The sequence below is a fragment of the Squalius cephalus genome (assembly GCF_949319135.1).
Source record: "Squalius cephalus genome assembly, chromosome: 16".
NCBI lineage: Eukaryota > Metazoa > Chordata > Actinopteri > Cypriniformes > Leuciscidae > Squalius > Squalius cephalus.
In genome coordinates this window covers 24,259,818-24,280,938 of record NC_137137.1, presented here as the reverse complement: position 1 = coordinate 24,280,938, position 21,121 = coordinate 24,259,818, and the positions used below count along the sequence as shown (strand labels likewise).

The 21,121-nt window shown below is 35.0% G+C and overlaps 1 long non-coding RNA gene across 1 annotated transcript in view; it reads left to right on the top strand.

Moving 5' to 3' along the window:
- Positions 1-2,337, top strand: part of LOC307173224 — a 35,828-nt gene extending 33,491 nt beyond the window's left edge. Inside the window, exon 3 of the long non-coding RNA XR_013823813.1 lies at positions 2,016-2,337. This is a non-coding gene — a long non-coding RNA (uncharacterized lncRNA). The remainder of the gene's footprint in view (positions 1-2,015) is intronic.
- Positions 2,338-21,121: the final 18,784 nt, after the last annotated feature.

Below are 21,121 nucleotides of genomic sequence, written 5' to 3'. Positions count from 1 at the left end.
ATTAATTAAATTAAATTAACATTAAAGTAAAGTTATGATTGAATTGATTCACATGGCAGATCACTGTATCCAATGCAGCTTACAGTGTGTTTAAAGTAAACATTTTATCAGTATGTGTTTTCTCTTGGGAATTGAACCTGATGTTGCAAGCGCAAACACTTAGTTTAATTCAATTAAGAGTAAAAGGATTTTAAAAAATCATATAAAATTCAGGATAAATGCTTATCCTGAGTTTGATACTGTTAATCCATTAACAGTTGCCAAGTGAAGATTACAAAAAAAAAAAAAAATGTTTGTGTTGAAGTAATAAAATGTAATAAATTACTTTATATTACAGAGACACATGTATCCAGTGTATCCAGGGTTGGCAATGTCTTGGTCATGTCTTGTCTTGTCTTGGTCACCTTCTAACCCTGGCAGTATAGTCACTGCAACCAGACAGGCCTGTTCAGACTAAGCAATATCTGTTCATACCAATCTTTACTGCCTTGTCCTGGTGTTCAAAGAAACTCAGAAATGTTGTCATATGTCAAGAATTCAGTCACAAGGCTAAGGCTCTGTCAATCATGCTGTGCTCCACTTAGTTGGAGTCAAACTGATGGGTGATAGTGCATGTCTACTTATTGGGGATTTCTTTCTTTTTAAGTCAGTGCCTGCCTTTAATTAGAGGTAATTTGAAATTTGCCACACAATAAATTACATTACATTAAATACATTACAATTAACCCTTGTGTGGTGTTCATATTTTTGTTACTCAGGTGGTGTTCGTGGGTCTGGTGGACCCGCTGCATTTTTGGGTTTTTAATTCAACACAATCAAAAATGTTATGTTAAAATACTCAACAGATGTTTACTTCATCCCAATTACAAGCAATATAAACAGCATATATGGTCAATATTTTCTCTTTACCTTTGTTAGATCACATTTAAGAATTGCCACCTCGTGTGGGAATGGCAGGAGTAGAAACACAAAACTCACTCTTGCACTTTTTCACACTTACACACAATCTCTCTCTCACACGCACGCACACACACACTCATGCACACACATACAGTACACACACCCACAACACACACACCCACAACACACACACACACACAAAGACACACACAAAACACACACACACACACACACACACACACACACACACACACACACACACTCACTTGGATATGTGGTGTACGGTCACTCTCCATAGGCATAATGGTTTTTCTAATGTACAAACTGTATAATATATCCCCTAACCCTACCACTAAACCTACCAATCACAGAAAACTTTTGGCATTTTTTGAATTTCAAAAAACACCATTTAGTATGTTTTAGTATGAGGACACAGATGTCGTCATAAACCATGTTTACGTTGTAATACCCATGTCATTATACACATTTGTGTCCTCATAAACCATATAGAAGAACATACACACACTAACAGCAGGCCCTGACAGGAGGAGGACAAAGTAAAGGTACACAGGACCTACAATTTCCACACTTTTATTAGCCCGGGTCCAGTGGACCTGAACATCCTGTGTGTAATATAAATGTGTAGGGGGGGGTGTACAGTGTGTTTTCATTGAAAATGTGTTCTGATATATATTCCTCACAGAAAATGAGCCAAGTGTATCATTTTTCTTTTGATAAAAAATGAAAACAGGTCCAACAGACCCGAACACCATACAAGGGTTAATTTAATAAATTATTATATTTTGTTATAAACTATAATAATTAAATTACCATTCCATGCAAAACAAAAAAGTATTTAAAAAATAAGGGGGGGGGGGGGGGGGGTGTTGTCTCTCCATAATAAGTTGGAATATGTTCATGAATTATGTTGCATTAGCTCATTTTAATTACCTATATTTAAAAAAAAAAAAAAAAAAAAAAAAAAAAAAGCACAAATCCATTTTTTTTAAAGATAAGCTGCAAAGTATTTCATGTTTTTAGTCATCCCACTGATATGACATCCAACCTGTTGTTGAGTATCTTCTATTATCACATTCTACTGTGTTCTTTTGCAGTGTTTGTCGATATGAACAGGATACCAGCTCCCTCAGGGCCGTTGTTCAGCACTAAAAATAATAGATGCTTATCTGGCCTGCGACTCACGCCAACCCGGCCGCAACCAGGAAGAACAATCAAGACAAATGCCTGGCATGCCATTCAGCTGCGAAAATCTGGACCAAGTATTCACCAAGGTCTATGTCATCAAGTACTTCCTTCCCTCTTCTGTCTCTTTCCTCCTCGCTCTCTTTCTGCCTGACATTATCTTATTTTATTCGCAAACACTCAATGCACAAGTGTGTTTTCTTAGTTGCAAACCATTGTGAAAAAGAAGAACAGTTCAGCCAACTAAATTTATTTTTTTATTTTTTTATTTTTTATTTTGTTTCTTAATTATCTTTTTATATCAAATTTTAATTTCATACATTAATTTCTTATTCAAACAAAATCCTGTCATCCGACCATCTCCTCCCTTCCATTTTCATCCTCATCCTTTTCCCCAAAATTTTATTTTAGGTGGACAGATCAATACAGTACAAAGATCATCAAACGTCACATGGAACAAAACAAATCTGTGGTCTCAGGATAAACCAGGGTCTGCTAAAATTGTAGGATGTTGGAAAATAACAATGTCTTTTCAGTTAACCACACGCTCAAATGTCCTCAGACAGACAGAGCTCTCATCTTCAGATGTATCAGTAAGGTAGTGTTGTTTTTCAGCTCAGTCTTTGCATGTGAACTCTGGTCTGCGGGAAGTATCGCCACATTATTATGTGTTTTTTTAATATTCGCTATTGCTTCAATGCTAATGAACAAGCGCACCTTTATTTGTTGCGTAGTGACGTGTGTGTTCAAGTAAGCCAGATATGCGCAGATTCTGCGCAATTTGCTGTATTTAATATAATGATGACTCACGAGTTGAGTATTTGCACTAAATCTGCGCAAATTTGGTTTACACGAACTTCCCCAGCAAAGTAACACGCCAAATTGGTTAATGATTTGACAGCGTTACCCACCACAGTTGATTTTTACCCTCATTTGGCAGGTGTTAATTTCAAACCCTGCATATAACATAGGCTATATTAACTTTAAATGTAATATTTAAGAACACAACAGATAAATGTGTGCATCGGACAAGAATATATCCTCTCAGACTGTCTTAACTTAATGATATTGTCATGCACAGAATTAGAAGATTCTATTTTCGAGTGGAGTCCAATATTGAAAACAAGGTTCACAATTAGTTCCGGTCACATGGACAAACTGTATTTCCTCTGCTTCCCCACAGAGTTGGCAGCATTATTCTTTCTTCTGTTAAGTGAGGCTTTATTGGTTTTGTTGTTCTCTTGGGACCTTTAAGAAATGAAGTAGGCTACTTGGCAAAATTGACAATCTAAGACATTTAGTAAGAGTTTTTTTTGACATGTAGAAATTTTAAAATATCAAAGTGATCTAATGCAGCTAAAGGTCTACACCAGACTAGACTAAACTGAGATGACCTGAAGTGTATTATATCTCCATCTGAGCATCTGAAAGTATGTCGGTGCTCATTACCTTCAGAGAAATTCTTCTGTAAACCCTGATGTGACTTTATTGCTTTATTAGATTTCAAAATGATCACTTAGCCACAAGCTTCATGCCATTCTAAATGAATTTGGGCTGAGGCTATATAAACAGGTAAACACTCGGCTATCCTCAAAAGATCTAGCGCTTTATAGTTATTTTAGACTTCTACTGAAGCCTTTTTGCTTATTGCTCAGAGATATATTGTTCAGACCTGCAGTCATAAGATTCAACATTTTTCTTAATTAAATTCTGTCTGTTTGTGTCAGTGTTATTTTAGTATCCCTGACATAGGCTACTATATATATATATATATATATATATATATATATATATATATATATATATATATATATATATATATATATATATATATATATATATATATATATATATATATATACATATATACATTTATTTTGAATTAGATATTTTTATTTGTTCTGTTTTCATTTTAATTTTAGTCAAGTTTTAGTCATTTTGTCATGTTTTTGTCATTTCATGGTTATTATTATTTTAATGTTGATATAATGTTAAACTAAAGGTACACAATGTAAAAAAGAGAAAGGTTTCTTCGGCTACTTTGACGTGTGTATGCTGTAGGAGTGGCAGAGTTGTCACAACGAGCGAGAAAGGTCGATATGAGGCAGGTACAACTCTTGGGGGAAACACCCGTTTTAAAAAACGCGAACAGAGGAGAGTTTGCTGGCAAAAAGAGAACGCGACAGAGCTCATAATAAAACGAGCTTGGCTTTTCAGAGAGGGTGAGAATTGAGAGATTTGGAATGTAAAAGAGGCGCAGAGATGGGTTTTTTGTTACTCAACATTTTATTAAACTAAAAAATTGTCATATGTAGTTTATTAAAAGAGTTCCTTTTAAAGCATTATCTATTATGAAGGGTATTTTCATTACGGCTTGTTATAGATCTGTGCTGGAATTTATTTTAAAGGAAGTACCATTGTCTATTAATGGGTATAGCTACAGTCTTCAACTAGTCACCATGAGATCCTTTCCATCTAAACAGGTTATATGACTTAAGCCTATAGTGAATGTTTTATGAGCAGTAGGATAATCTCTCTAGAATAATCTTTAGTTATGAGAAAAAAAAAACATTCACCCGCACACTCACGCAGAGCTGAAGCACAACCAAAACAATGTTCTTCTGCAAAATGCATGCTGTTTTGTTACATAGTGTATGTATTTATTTATTTATTATTATTATTATTATTATTTAGTTCTTCAACTTAAACGACACAAAAATGACAACTACTATATCACCATTGCAACTAGCTGGATTTTATTTTATATCAGTTAATGTTTATTTTATTTCAAGAAATGAAAGTATTTTTATTGTTAGTTTTATTATATTTTATTTATTATAATTAGTTTTAGTTAATGATAATGATAATGATTTATTATGATGAAATTAAGTGATTGCACTGACATGTTTTTTCCTCAAAAAAGATTTTACCCCAGCACAATTTTTTGTTGAAATGTGCACTGACAAAAATCTCCTTGTAAAAATGACTAGAATGGATATAATGTTTGCCATTTAAAATCATTTGGACATGAGTTATGCACAACATTACATTAAGAACAATTCAACAATTTTGGCCTCTAAATAAAGTATTTTTGGAAATCATCTACTATTATGTGTGCATGCTCTGCTGCTAGTTGAACTTTATGTTTACGCACCAAAATAATTTGTATCTACCAACTTCAGTATTTGGCGTGGTCATTCTTTTCAGCTGTTTTTTAATGAATTATGCGAGAAAAAAAAAAAAAGAAAAAAAACGGAGTCAAAGTTTGTAGAATTCGTTATGTATCTCTGTTCTCACACAATATTCACTACGTGGCAACGGGTATGTGGTTGTGAGTGTCCATGCTGTCTCTGAGTGCAGTAGCAAAAGGGGTGATAAATGTGCTGTGGAAGTGGAGTGACTCATTAGCGAGAGGCTCATCTGAACTTGTTAAGGGCTTAATTGGATTAAGCAATAAAAGCTCATTTACAGTCTCTTATTTTGATTGATTACAATGCACAGGTGCACCCCCCTCCTCTCTCTCTCTCTCTCTCGCTCTACTTTTTCTCTCTGGGTCTTTATTGAGATTTCAAATTTTATGGAGTGGTTATACTCGAGCTGTGAGTATAACTCCACTTGTAAACATACGCTTGCAAACTTCTCCATTGTTTTGAACTGCATTAAACTTCGTCACGTGGGCGAGGTAAGTTTATTTGGACATACCCTCAACGCCTTGACAGAGGGAGCGAGTCTGCTCAGTATACTTCAGGAAGATCCATAGACCACAATGCAACACAATTGTAATGTCACAGCAGATCGGGCTTAATTTACCCCCACCACACGCATCTCTAGTGTATGATATTGGGGTTATTTTGACATTTAACCTTGACTTAACTTGTAGCTACCTTAAGATGACAGTTTTTTTACACAGTTATAGTTTATTGTATTGTTATCATTTTCATTTGCGTATGTTTTAATATTTTCTCCAACATCCTAAGCATGCATTCAGGCCTATAGAATGGTGCATTAAACAAATTTATAAGGAAACAACTAAATAATAAATCCACTCAATTGAGGAGTCCAGTGATCAAACACTTAGGGCGTTCCATTTAAACACATTGCAAGGGTTCCACCAGTATTGGGCCCTCATGCAACAAAAGCAACGATGTATATCCGAGTGAACGAGATAGAGGGAAATTAGCTAGGGAAGGGCATAAAAAATGTACTTAAATGCAGCTTCAGCTTGAAGGACACTGCAAAGGTCATAGGGAATATAAGTGACAAGTTTGTATACTGAAAGTAAACATTTTTAAAAGGTAAACAAAGGTCTGGAATTTTTATTTAGCTTAAGGACACCATAAAATACTCATCATTATTTTTAGGGAATATTGCAGTGTTTATATAAATGATTTATCCATTCTTTATTTCTGGCTGATTTAAGAAGACCATTCATTTTTCTGAAGGAAATAACAGAAATGGGAATGTAGGAAAAAAAAAATTGTTTAAAGTAATAACAAATTAGGTCTTTAAGTCTCTGTATTTCCCATTCATTCAGCATCACGCTCTTCTTTGGATTTATACTTCACAGCCCCGTGACAGAAGACCGAAACACAAGAGAGAATACTTGAGAACTTGCAGTTCGCCTCCTTCTGCTCAAGCAGGGTGATTGTTCCCTCAAGGACCACGTGAGGGATTTCTTAGATTTGGCGTGCCTTACTCATTATCCCGACCACTCACTCTGTTCTACAAGACCAGCCACAGGTCCTCGAGGGAGCTTTACTGCATATGTGGAGTGGATACTGGTGCAGTGTGGTTCTCCATTCACAGTATGCCCCGCAGAGGAGGGCATCACCAGCCCCAATTCCACCATGGGTCCGGAGCCCAGCCAGCCTTCATTCATGCCCACAACAGACCATATACTCAGAGCCACGAAGGTGCTCGGATGCGCCTTGGGCCCCCTGTTCATCAGCTTTGCCTTGGTTTGAGGATCCCTTAGCTCCACCTCAAGCCTCCGAGCCCTGGATTCCACCTCGGCCCCCCAAATCATCGGCTCTACCTTGGGTCCACACTCCCTCACGTGGTCTGTTATTCCTCAGGCTCTGCTGGGCTCTCCTGTCTCTCTGGCTCCACTTTGGTCAATCATCAACCAGGCTCTGCTTCAGACTTCCGGATTTCCAGCTTCGCCTCGACCGTCCACCCCTCTGGCATTAGAATTCTCTCTCTCACCGACGGCCCAACGTCAACATGCTAAATCAGCCCAAAAAACCCAGATGGCATCCGATTAGAGCCAACAGTGGAACACACTGAAAAACTAAGCCGACCAACGCTCAAAACGTTGCTTGATGGCCGACCGTCGGCTTGGTGTGTCCCGGCCTTTAATTGTCAATCTGCACAACTGACGGAGTTTGATGTTGCTGTATTCCAAATTGCAAAATTTGTCTAGTGAAGGGAATTTATACAAATGTTATCAGATATTGTTATGTGTGCAGGAAGCTGCAAACACTGCAGTATATGTCAAATGGAAAGCTTCTGTCAGCACTCTTTGCTCCCTTTTTGGAGGACGATGTATACTCCCTTTGAAGGAAACAGTGAAGTGAAAAGCCCTGATAAGGGGCAGGGCAGTATTTCTCGAACGGGAGAGTTTGAAGGGATATCCTCTATGACTGCATATAAGGGGCATTTTGCAGTTTTCACCATATGTAGAAACAGCACATATTTGTAATTGTGTTCTCATGCATCTGAGTGTTTTCTTGTTCTGTGTGTGCATGTTTTAGGGTTGTCAATGGGAACCGCAGCAGTAAGTGTCAGAGCTGACAGACTTGGCAGGTGGTCATTAGTCTGTGCGTGAGAACATGCCATAGCTGGCTGTGGTAGTAGTCCAGAGGGCTGGGGTGAAGACTGGCACAGATTGAGGTGTTGATGGCCAGTGGCCCTCTAAAGAGTTCACCTCTCTGCTTTCATGCCCAAACAAACTTAGAAGCGGTATGCTTGGCTTGTCAACTAACAGTCAATAGCTACTGTTAATGACAGAGGATATTGCCGAAATGACACTTTAACTTAGTCTTTGTACGTTGATCAAATGAGCCTTTGATCGAATTGGCTAAATTGAATTTTTGTTTTATACTAGTCTAATGTATACTGATTGGGAGATTAGGGTACCGATTGACAACTTGTTCTTGATTGGATAACACTGCCCAAAATAGTCTAGCCATTAGTTACCATACTGGGTTGTTTTATGGTGTCTGAGCCAATGACTTATATAAGGACAGAAACCATTGGAAACCAGAATATATTTGGTACAATCACCCTATAATCTCTTGGAAAAAGAAGTCAGATTTCTTCACATTTATTGGTCATGGCAATGTAATGGTCATGGAATGTAGCAGTTTTATCGATGCAATATTTGTCCTGTTTCTTTTTATATTTATAGAAGTTGGATGCAGTAGTGAAATTCCTACCTTTCAAATTTATCATGCGTTGAATGATCGTAATCTACATTCAAGTTTTTGTCATCAGAAACTACACTACATGATCAAAAGTATGTTTTTTGCCATTAACTTGCCATTTTAGTTACACCCTTTACTAACAAGCGTTCAGCAATGGGGCACACACAAGTTCATAAAGTAATGATTTACTAAGGGGAGAAATTGACTGATCCGCACAAAGCGTAGACCTGAACCCGTATTGAACACTTTTGGTATGAATTTGAACACTGGGCCATCATTCAACATCAGTGACTGATCTCACTGATGCTCTTGTGTCTTTATGAGATCAAATCCCAACAAGTCATATACCAACATCTGGTGTTAGTATTTAAGGTATAGTTCACCACAAAATTCTGAAACTGATGGGCTGTATGTATGTGTTGATCAATGTCAACATGTAAATAAAAGCCTAAATTGAATCAGTTCATCATACAGTATAAAGCAATGTCTCTTAGGAAGATTTGGATTGAAAAGCTCAGATGATAGGAATTTGTTTTCTTTATGAACTTTTTAAAGCGTGAACATAATGGACTTTAAAAATATCTTCATTTGTGTTTCAAAGATGAATGAAAGTTGGGAGGTAAATGAGGGTAAACGATGACAACATTTTCAGTCTGGTGTGAACTACCCTCTATACTGTCAATACTCTCAATGTTTTAAAAATTATGTTCAGCAAGTAAATTTGAGGTTTCAAAGTGGTGTCCAGGTGTCCACCTGTTTGTGGTAATGTAGAAACCTCAAGAGGTGTGTTGGATCCTGACGCTCCCATGAAAGCCCTTTTTTATTGTAATTCAACACTTAAACACCAGCAAAAATGACTTTGATTATTAGTCGAGAAGCTTGAGCCCTTGAGAACTGCCCTTCCAGAAAATTCACATCATCCCAGTAATGACTCAGGAAAAGCTCTTTATCACTGCGGGCAAACTCAAAGCTATAATCTCCTCAGTATCCACATAGTCTCGATGCCTCGTAAATTTGTTTTGCTCCGTTTCCTTGACCCTTCCCACATCTGTCCGCCTCCAGTCTCTCTAAGCATTGCCTTAGAAGAGCCTAGCCGGATTGTAAGAAGTTTACAAGACTACAACTCTTTCCTTCAAAGAGTGGAAATGCCGTTTACAAAGAGCAGGCCTCCTTGAATTAGCTAGATTCTATCAAGCTCGGCCGTATGTTATGAGCACAGTCAGAATGCCTTAGCTTGCCTGTTTATCATACACCCGCCACCAATTTGTTTCGGGATTGTTTCATTAATTGCCATGGAAACATCTGCGTACGTTGGGATCAAATTAGAGGCGGTCCTCTTTGCGGAACAGCGACATGATCCCGTTCCTTGAGGGGGAAAGCAAAGTGAGAAAAGTGGAATTAAGGATGAAAGGAAAGTTCAAATCCAATTTAGAGAGTGAGATTGCTTAACTTGAATATGTGTCATGTGGTATTGGTCAAGAGAGGACAGCTGAGGGAAAAAAAAAATACTGTCGAGTAGAAACTGCAAATGGGGTGAGATGAAGGGACAGACTGAAAACCAAGATGAGAGAAGGGCATCTTTGAGCAAATTGCCACTAACTCAGGCCTCTCAGATTGGCCTCTTGCATGACTGGAATTTAGCCTCTCTGGGAATATAGCAGGAAAATCCCCACACTGTGATCATATATGGCTATGGCAAATGTAATGAAAACGGTGTCATATTTTACTAAAATATGTCAGTCAGGTGATTGCTCACACAACCAATGAGCCGCATATTGCAAAGCAAACAGAAAAGAAAATATCATATAATCTGGAGAATTACGTCTCAGGTCTGAATCAAAAGAAACTTGGCAGCAAGTGATTTTGAAGGGTTTGTTTGCATAAAATCTTTCCTAATATTTCCATGTGTTGCTCTTCTCAAAATCAATTGGATATAGTACCAAGAAAAATAATGTATATTAATCCATGTCAAACATTAAAATGCTTTTCTCAAACAGCTGAAGTTATTTAAAATAATGTTTCCATATGTCCAAAAGAATGTCGGCTTGAAACGTTGCATGCTGTTTTAATATTTCTTTCTTTTTGGACTTTCAAGGCTGCATGTCGTGACTAGCCTGTTTGTGTGTAATTTAGTATTGCCCTGTCTCGGTTTGTTTGAGTGGCGTTTTCTTAACACAGGAAATTCTCCATTAGCATGGGAGGCTAATCAAGAGCGATGAAGGAAATAGGAAACGTTCAGAGCAAAACAGTGCGTCCCTCCCACTCAGCAAAGGCTATTCCAGTAACATTTATTTTTTTATTATTTTTTTATTTTTTTATAATGTACTATTTAACTATGCTATTTAACTTATCTAAAGCTGATCATTCATAGATAAAATAATATACATTTTTGTGTGTGCTAATTAAATTATCATTATTATTATTATTATTGTAACATTTTACTTTTTAAAACATGCGCTACCAGTCAAATGTTTGGACAAACTTGCATAAATTGTATTTTTTTATTTATTGCATTATTTATTTACTCACTTATTTCGATAGTCCACTTTAGACATTCTGTAAGTAACTTTGCAAGTACATATCAACTTCTATGTCTTCTAACCCTAAACCTAACCTAACTGTCTACTAATATTCTAATGTGAGTTCGTTGACAGTATCTTAGATTGACAGCTAGCAGTTAAAATGGGTACGAAATATTGGAGAGAGTTGTTTCCCCTGCCCCCTCCTGCTCAGATTAGAAGCTCATGTGGGTTGCCAAATTGAGGACATGCAACAGGAATGAGCGCAATTGACAATGAAATGCGAGGAGACTTACGTTAGTTGATTTATTGATTTATGATGAGTTTTAATATGCTCCCGTTCATAGAGATTTTTAGATGGGTGCGGAGGCTTTTTAGGTCGGGTAGAATCTGCGATCTCTGTCCCAGTTTGTTCGCTGGCTTCCATGGCTGCAATATGCTGTGTTTTCTGCCAGCTGGCAACCTGTGGTGGCAAAATACTATTGGGTAAATTGGCAATGTGCGGTATCCCACAGACCAAAACAAAAACAGACACTCCGACACGGAACGCACATTTCAAAGTAAAATAACTGGCTGTAGCATTGATTTTCAGAGAAACGATGTGAACTCAGCATGTTTCCTAAATATCTGCAAACATATTATGGTATTTGTATGCTTTAGTGCAGTCAAAAACGTACATACAGCACCTTTAAGGGGCAGCCTCACTACACTTTTCGTTCCGTTGATTTCCATTCATACACATACAAATTCTGAAGACAGGAAATGCAAGCTCATGTGAAGAAGTTTTGCATTTCTCTACGTTCCAAAGTTCAAGTTTGGGGAACTAACCCTAACTTTTAAAAAAGACGACTATGACGAGTGAGACATCATATCACAACCGTTCCATGAGCGTTAGTGTGTTAAAAGTCTAGTGTAACCGTGGCAAGTTCCAGTACCTGTCAAAAAAAAATTCTTATGCCTATCAAGGCTGCATTTATTTTGTCAAACTGTAATATTTGCTGTAAAAACAGTAATATTTTGAAATATTATAAAATAATTAAATTATTAATTCTAATTTTCTAGTTTTCAATTTTAATAAATTTCCAAATGCAATTTTTTCCTGTGATGACAAATCTGAATTTTCAGCAGCCATTACTCCAAACTTCAGTCACCAGATGACAGAAATCACCATTTCACTAAAATGTTAACTGTTTTCAACATTGATGATAATAATAATAAGAAATGTGACCTGAGCACCAAAGCAGAATATTAGAATGATATCTGAAGGATCATGTGACACTGAAGACTGGAGTAATGGCTGCTTAAAAAAAAAAAAAAAAAAAAAAAAAAATCAGCTTTTCCATTGCTTTTTAAAATATGTTTAAATAGAAATATAATTTGCATTATTATTTGTTTTCTGAAAATAAAACAGCAGCCTTGGTAAGCATAAGAGGCTTCTTTCAAAAACATTAAACATATTAATGTTTCTAATCTTTTGACAGGTACTGTACTTATACCTGTTGTTAGTAGAATGTCTGGGTGATCGAAATAAAGTGTAACCTAATAATAATAATAATACAGTAAAAACAGTAATATTGTGAAATATTATTACAATTTAAATTAATGTTTTTTTTTAAATGTAATTTATTCCTGTGATGGCAAAGCGAATTTGTCAGCAGCCATTACAATTACAAATGTCACATGATCATTCAGAAACCATTCTAATATGCTAATTTGGTGCACAAGAAACATTTCATATTATCAGAGTTGAAAACAGTTGCTGCTTTTTAGTATTTTTTTTGTGGAAACCAGTAACGTTTAGTTAGTGTTCATTTCATGTTCAAGGACTTTTTCTTTAATTCTTTGATGAATAGAAATTTCAAAATAACAGCATTTATTTGAAATAATTTGTAACACTCTAAATGTCTTCACCATCACTTTTGATGAATTGAATGCATCATTGCTGAATAAAAATATGAATTTCTTTCACAAAAAAAAAAAAAAAAAAAAACCCTACTGACCTTAAACTTTTGAATTAGTTTTAATTATTATGATTATTATTATTGTTGTTGTTGTTGTTTAATCAATGAAAAGTGCATAAGGAAAGCATTTATGTGAAAAACTACACCCATGGGCTGAAATGTGGGCATAAATACCTTGGTCATAAGGACACCAGTATAAAGTTAAAAGACCACAGGCAAGTACGTGCTCCACGGGAAATTAAGAGACAGTTTGTTTCAGCCTTGTTTTGTCATGACAGATCCAACCAATGTAGCTTGGCAAGAGACAACTCAATGTGTCAAAGTTCAGGAGCGCACCTCTCCCCTCATTGCATAATGGAGCTTTGGGAATGATGGCCAAACAATCTATAAGCTCTCAAGCAAATCTATCCTGTAATTGCTCAGAGACGTGCTAGAGTCAAAATCCACATGATTTGTGAAGCTCAGTTGGTCAATCTGTCTGTGCGTTTCAACACAGCAGGGAAAAATGCAATTTCAAAGAGTCAAATGAGTTTTTGTGGTTCACTCCTTAGAAAAGACCAGAATTTTAACAGTGTAAACCATTATGTCATGCTACCTACAGTAACATTCCCCTCTAAAAACAAGGAAACAAAATACCAAACCTGTCCAGTCTCTATTGTACACTTACATTCAGATTTGTAAGAAACCACTTTATATTATGTAATTGTTCACTGAAGACTACATTTTTCCTCATCTTTTGAAAGTGCATGAAATTGGTGAAAACGTGTATGTATATATGTATGTATATATATATATAAAATGTATGTATGTATGCATGTATGTGTATATATATATATATATATATATATATATATATATATATATATATATATATATATATATATTTAAATTGCTTTTTTTTTTTTTTCTTTCAGAGACGTGTTCTTGTGGTGAGTGCATGTGTAACACGATGTGAGGCTACAGCTAGAATGCAATACCTTAAGATACCTGGAGAAAGCTCTCGGTTAGCATTGCCATTCATCTCAGCTGGCACTAGTCTTCACATTTTTGACATTTTTGCTTCCAGATCTACTAGCCAGACCTTGACCCCTTTGCCACTTGAATGACACTTTTGCGAGCAACCCTAGTTCAAACCTGGTTCGTGTAATTTCCTGATCCCATTCCCTTTCTCTCCTCTCATGTTTCACTGTCTTCTCAATAAAACTGTCAAAAACACAGAAGGGGGCAAAGTGTACGACAATAACAGACTTATTTTTCTACATGCATTGTTCTTAAAACAACATACATTTTTTAGAATATATCTTGAATTATTTTTTGTATTTTCGTAAGGATACAGCATACGAGTTATATTTGTTCATTGTTTGCTCATTGTTATTCGTGTTGTGTTAGAAGTCCTTTAGTTCTTTTCATACTTTAGCAATTGTGTCTCCTGAGCTAAAAGATGTAAGATTATAATATTTTAAAGGCAGAGCTCTGTTTCTTAACTCCAATTTATGTCACCATTTAGAAAGTCAGTAACCTAAAAATAATAAGAAAAAAACAACTCGAGCTATGTAGAGAAAAAAAGGGTGGAATCATCCTGTGAAGTCCCACCAGTGTTTCTTCGTGTCTGTGGAAGAAAGGATGAGATCATAAAGAAAATGTTTAACACACACTGTGCAGGTTGGAGCAGTGCAACTGTCAGTATGTGGGGGAAATCACTGTCATTACTCAAAGAGTTGAAACAAATGCTAGTTTTTGCTCTTTGCCTTTTCCTTTTTTCCCATAATTACACTGATGAGCTTGTGTTGTTGTGAAAACCTAATGCGAGAACGTGAGAGACAAAATTTCAATTGCATTGATAAATTCTTAAGTGGCTTCATATGGTTTCTCTCTGTATGTTAAAAGCCCTTGAGTAGCGATAAGTTTCCCCCGCACCTGAATCTTGCCAAGAGGAAACGCTTATAGAAATGAGGCCCTTTTGCATATGTTCACTCCATAAGTGCTGCTTGGTTCTGTGTGTTTCATGTTTGCTTTTAGCTCATGAGTAGTTACAACTTGCAAATGGGTTTAAAATCTGTATTTATATGAAATACAGCAAAAAAGTGCCGTAGTTTATGTACATAAATCCCCATAGTCATAGTTTATATGAAAGGCCCTTCATTACAGCACACAGAAGTGACTGTTGGTTAAAAGGTGCTGTGGAATGAGGAGCTATGCACTCAATGAACTGAAGCGAAAAAAAGAAAAACTGTTCCATATGTTAGCTGATACTAAAGCATAAAACAAAGTTTAAAGGGTTAGTTCACCCCCCCCCCCCCCCCCCTCCCAAACATTTTAATTACGTCATCAATTACTCAGCCTTGTTGTTCAAAACCCATAAGACATCAGGTAAGGTAAAGACACAATTAAAGTAATCCATGTGACTCCAGTGGTTTAACCTCAGTTTTATAAAGGGACATGCGTGGAGATTAATATTTTGTAAATAAAAAAACTTCATAAAATTGAGGTTAAACCAATGGAAAGCTCTCAGATTTAATCAAAAAGATCTTCATTTGTGTTCCTGTGGTGACCGAATGTGATGATGCTTTCTAGGCATTCTGTGAGGGAAATCAGATTTTTAATGTTTTCGGAATACAATTTTTGGAAAAAGGTTAATATCATATGTAGCATATTCTGTATACACACAACAAATTAAATATTTTGACACTTTTTTTTTGCATAATTTAACATTACAACTTGACTGGAAATAGCATTAACATTAAACATTAAAGGTTATGTTAACCTTGTTTTAACTGAGTCTGACACTGTCTCCTTGGTAAACAAGTGCACTAACTTAGTAAATAAGAACTTTATAAGGGGCAAAATTGGGTGAAAATGTAATCATCAATGAATCATCATTTATTTTTGAAAAATTAAGATAAATCTCTTTTAGTATTTATTTAGTGATTTTGTTGTTGTTGTTGTTGTTGTTGTTGCTGTTTTTTTCACTCTTTACTTAGAATATCATAGTTAGATCCATCATAAAAATTCTTATTTGTATGATATTCGTTCTTTGACAGTTTTGCTGTTGTCTTGATAGAGCATATATTTTAGTTTCATATGAAAAATAATTGAAATACTTTCAAGACTTATTGATTTCATATTTGTATATTCATTTTATATTTAAAACAATAATCTTGTAACATTATGCAACTGTAATCGTTATGTGAATGCATTCATGACACCTATAAATGCTACTTAAGATGCAGTTTAAAGATGGTTTAAATATGATTTAATTCAATTGTTCCCTAGTTGTTTTGGTAGTCTGGAGCCTTGTTTTAATCTGGTCTGGAAAATGCCACCTGCACACTTCAAATATCTGACAGAATGAGAACTATTAAAATATCTGGTGTATGGGAATACCACCATCATTTGTGTGTGTGTGTGTGCATGACCCTCATGTTTGGCCATTTAACTGAAAGGCGGCAATCTATTTGATCAGTTCGCATGGTGCATAGCACTGGATTTGATTTCTTTAAGCAGTATTTATTTATGCAGCTTGCCTTCTTCCCCTCTTCTACCAGTCTATTTATTAGTCCTGAATTCACACGAATGTAAAGCAGTGGCTTTGGGAACTAAACAGGACAGTGGGGTATTTTCAGAATGACATTTCGGTTATATTTCATCACTAGGAAAAAATTAAAGGCAGGAAACACAAACCAACTTTACAAGCAAGCCCTATTTTCACAGGCTGGGGCTGTGTTTCCCAAAAGCATTGTAAGCCTAAGTAGATCATAAAACCATAAACAATGCTCTGTTATACTATGCACTTAGGCTCATGATATTTTGGGAAACAAAGTCCAGATTGATTGCTCTTCTTTTGTAGTGGTTAAAGGGATAGTTAACCCAAAAATTAACATTTTTTACTCAACCTTATGTCGTTCAAAACTCATGAATGAAAGGGGAAAGGTGGCCAGAGGTGACAATACAACTACTATTACTATTATTACTATATTACTACTACTACTACTACTACTACTACATCGTTTAAATAAAATAAAACCATGATGTGTGGTCATACAATAGGTGAGCATTTAATGTAACCATTTTATATTATTCTGCATTTATAGAGTATTCATTTGCTAAGTCATTAAGTCATTGAGCTTTGCAAACTATTACAAATGTACAGTATTTAAAATAAAATAAAAAGCTAAATTACATTAATTATATACTAATCAAAGATAGTCAAGCTTATCTGAATTCATATACAGTAATGCAATTGTGATGATGGAGGAAGTCAAAAATGTGAGATATTTGCTTCAAGGGATAGTTCACCCAAAAATGAAAATTCTTTCATTAATTACTTACTCGCATGTCGTTCCAAACCCGTAAGACTTTCGTTCATCTCCAGAACACGACGATTTCTGCTACGTAACCACAACTAATGTAATTTATTTTCCACCTAAGCAAAACGTTCATAAAGAGATCGTAAAACCAATTTTTCTGAAGAGACTCAGATCACTTTATATGATGAACACATTTTATTCACATATTAACATTTATCAGCAAACATAAACAGAAGTTCAAATGAACCTGCTTGACGCCCAAGAACAAACCTCTTTTGGAAGCTCAAACGTGCTGCGTAACACATGAGAATGAACCTCATCGGTTCTTGCAGAAGCTCAAACGCGAAACACAAGAGAACACATGAGCTCAAACACTTTTATGATCCTTTTATGCCTCTTTTTGTCGTTTTTGGAGCTTGGTCACTATTCCATTCCATTGTATGTAAAAGAGCACCATCAGCATCTAAAAACTTGTGTCTCACGGAAGAAAGAAAGTCTTATAGGTTTGGACAGAATTTTTATTTTACGATGAACATTTGAGTAGAAGAGATCTAACAAAACCATAAATTCAAATGTTTGCTGAGGCCCCCTTATGAAAGGCTCCAGCAAACAGCAAGGGGATTCTAAAGGTATAAGTGTCTTTAACTTTTTAAATGAATCATTTGATACAATGCATTTACTGTGTACATACAGTACATGTTTTTACATAGTGCTTTTTTTTTTTAAATACCTGCATGTAATTAAATCTGTAATTACTTTATGTGATTACATAATTACACATTTGACCCTTCCCTTACCCCTTAACCTACCCATACCCCCAAACCTTTCCCTAACCTTACCCATATCTCACCTCAATAATAGCAAAGGTAATACAACATGAACACAGTAAATTGTACTTATTATTTGATGTCAGTACATTGTAAATACACCTATAAAGTGTGACCTTTTTTTCCCCACTGGTTCCTGTTATTTCAGAGAGTGATTTCTAGACCTGGTCATGCAAATTATTATTATTTTTTTTAATAATGAATATTCTTTAGTTATGCTAAGATGCTAAAATCGGGTAGACAATGTGAGCAAAAGCCCTTAAACCCTTAAAAATCCAGTAAATAACTGGTAAAGTCACATAAATGTGTGGGTGGGATCCTGACATGTAATTTATACAAACTAGGAATGTCAGTGAACAAATGTGGGCCATAAAGTCAAAAAGGTTGAGAACCCTTAAAACCCTCTTGTCTTAAAATTGTTACTTTTTTTAACTCAAGATGTTTCAAAAGCTCACAGGGAGTGTGTAGCCTCTCAGCACTTCCTCTGAATGAGTGAACGTGTCACCGGTGGAGAGGAAACAGGGGTGCTGCTGAGAATAATGCTATGGTGTGGCACTGACTTGAGAGAACAAACGTAAAATAGTGTGTGTAAAAACAAAGGGAAAATGTTGTAAATTGAGATGAAAGCACAGTGGAAAGCTTTCATAATCAGGTGAAAGAAAAACATGTGGAAAGCTAGGATAGAACAGGCAAAAAAAAAAAAAAAAAAAAAAAAACCAAAGAGAGAGAGAAGAAAAAAGTTAACAGAATTTATAACTGATAAAACTGCATTATATATCTCCTATAAATATCTATATCTATAAATATCTACAAAGTTCAAATATTCATATTTAAATATATATTTATATTTTTTATATATATATTTCTTACTCAATACTTTCTTAATCAATACTCAAGGTAGGAGAACATGAAGTAATAACAACACTGCCCTGAGAATATTATGCTTGATTATAGTATATGATTATAGATGCCTTATTATGTGGTGCTATACTATGGATCTCAAGTAAACCTCATGTAATAATAATAATGATAATAATAATACAATTTATAGTAAATAAATAAATATATGATGATGATGATGATGATGATGATGATGAATGATGATGATTATTACTATAAGTAATAGTAGTAGTAGTAGTAGTAATATAGTAATAATAGTAATAGTAGTTGTATTGTCACCTCTGGCCACCTTTCCCCTTTCATTTTTGAACGACGTAATGTTGAGTAAAATTTTTTAAATTTTTGGTTAACTACTCTTTAACCACTGCAAAAGAAGAGCAATCAATCTGGGCTTTGTTTCCCAAAACATTGTAATATATATTAATAATATTGAATTGTTAAATATATATATGTTATAATAATTCTGAATTATTAATAGTAAATATTAAGTATATAAAGTACATAAGTAGCATATTAAGTAAAGAAATATTGATATTCATCACATTTATTCAAAATTATTGATTTAATTAAAAACAGATTTATATTTATTATTTTTAAATCAATTTATTAACAATTGGATCATTTATTTAGACTGTAGCAAATTGGCACCTTATTTTAGGATGTACATTCATAGGTGTGCATTTATAGTGATTTTACAACTGCTTTGAACTTGTCAATGTTACTGTTTTATATTAATATTCTGAGAGTTTTGTGCATTCAGATACTAAGCCAGGAAGGGCTTTTCAAATAGTGAAAATTAATTAAAAATAATATTAATATACAATCAGTAAATACATTATTATATTATTATAATATTTGATGTTCTAATCAACCAACGTTTCTCTTAAATATATGTCTTAATGCTATAATTTGAAATATTACACCTTTTTTGCAAGATTTACGGATTTCAATTAATTGTAAAATTCCATCAAATTGAATTGAATAATCCTTTCATATTATGAATTAAGAATTAAAAAAGAGTAAAAGAGCTCAATAAAATATTTTGTATAAATCTAAACTTTTTTTTTGAAATGTACGAATATGAATCACATAAACTATTGTAAATGGTCCATTCACTTGTTCCTTTAAGATTTATATATTTTATATATGTTTTATTTTTTATTAAACTCTAGGTTTTCTAATCATTTAAAATTCTTAATTTATAATATGAATAATAAAGATTATTTAATTCAATTTGATGGAATTGTATTAATTGGAATGCGTACATCTTGAAAAGATACTTAAAAATTGTTTGAGTGTGGAATTAAATTAAACTTTTTTTTCCCCCCTTTTTTTCAAAATCTTATTGAATTATAGATTATAGCACTCATCATCACTTTGGGACTTTTTGTGTGAGAAAGCAATTTAGAGGATAGCTGTTACGGTACATGGACAGGAGTTGCACATCGATGAGAGTCGTTTGAATCCGGGCCTCAACGAGTATCATGACGTAAATGTGGTCTCTCTGCAAACTGTGTTTAAGATGGTGGCAAGCCTGTTCAAATTGAGCACAAACAGAGATTGAATAGAGGTGGTCCCACCGCAGGAGAGAATGACTGCTTAGTGTTGCTTCATTCTGTGGAAGCTTTTGCTTCAAACAAAACTTTTTTTTATTTGCTGCTTCTGCTTTGCTTCTCTGCATTTTAATGTCAGATAACTTCTACCCTGTACCGTATGCAAACTATTTGTCTTTAGGTTGTGTGCATGGTTTTGTTGGGGGGTATTAAAGCATTTTTTTTATTATTGTTATAGGACATAATGTTTGTAATGACATACTGTAAGAGCCCCATCCAGGTTGCATTGCGTTTTGGCTATTATGATTCTTGTTGATGGTGATAAATGATGTGCGTGAGAATATTTTGGATGGTAATGTGAGGAGTCTAGAATATGATTTCCTTATGTGATATGACCCTGCTGGAGCTGACATTGCTCATGTGAGGGTGCAGCTGGCTTTGTGATTAAAGTTGTTGTGGTCAGTGCATGTCCGCTCAAGGAGATCCGGTTTATTGGCTAGGATGGGACTGTGAAGTTCCTGTGGTG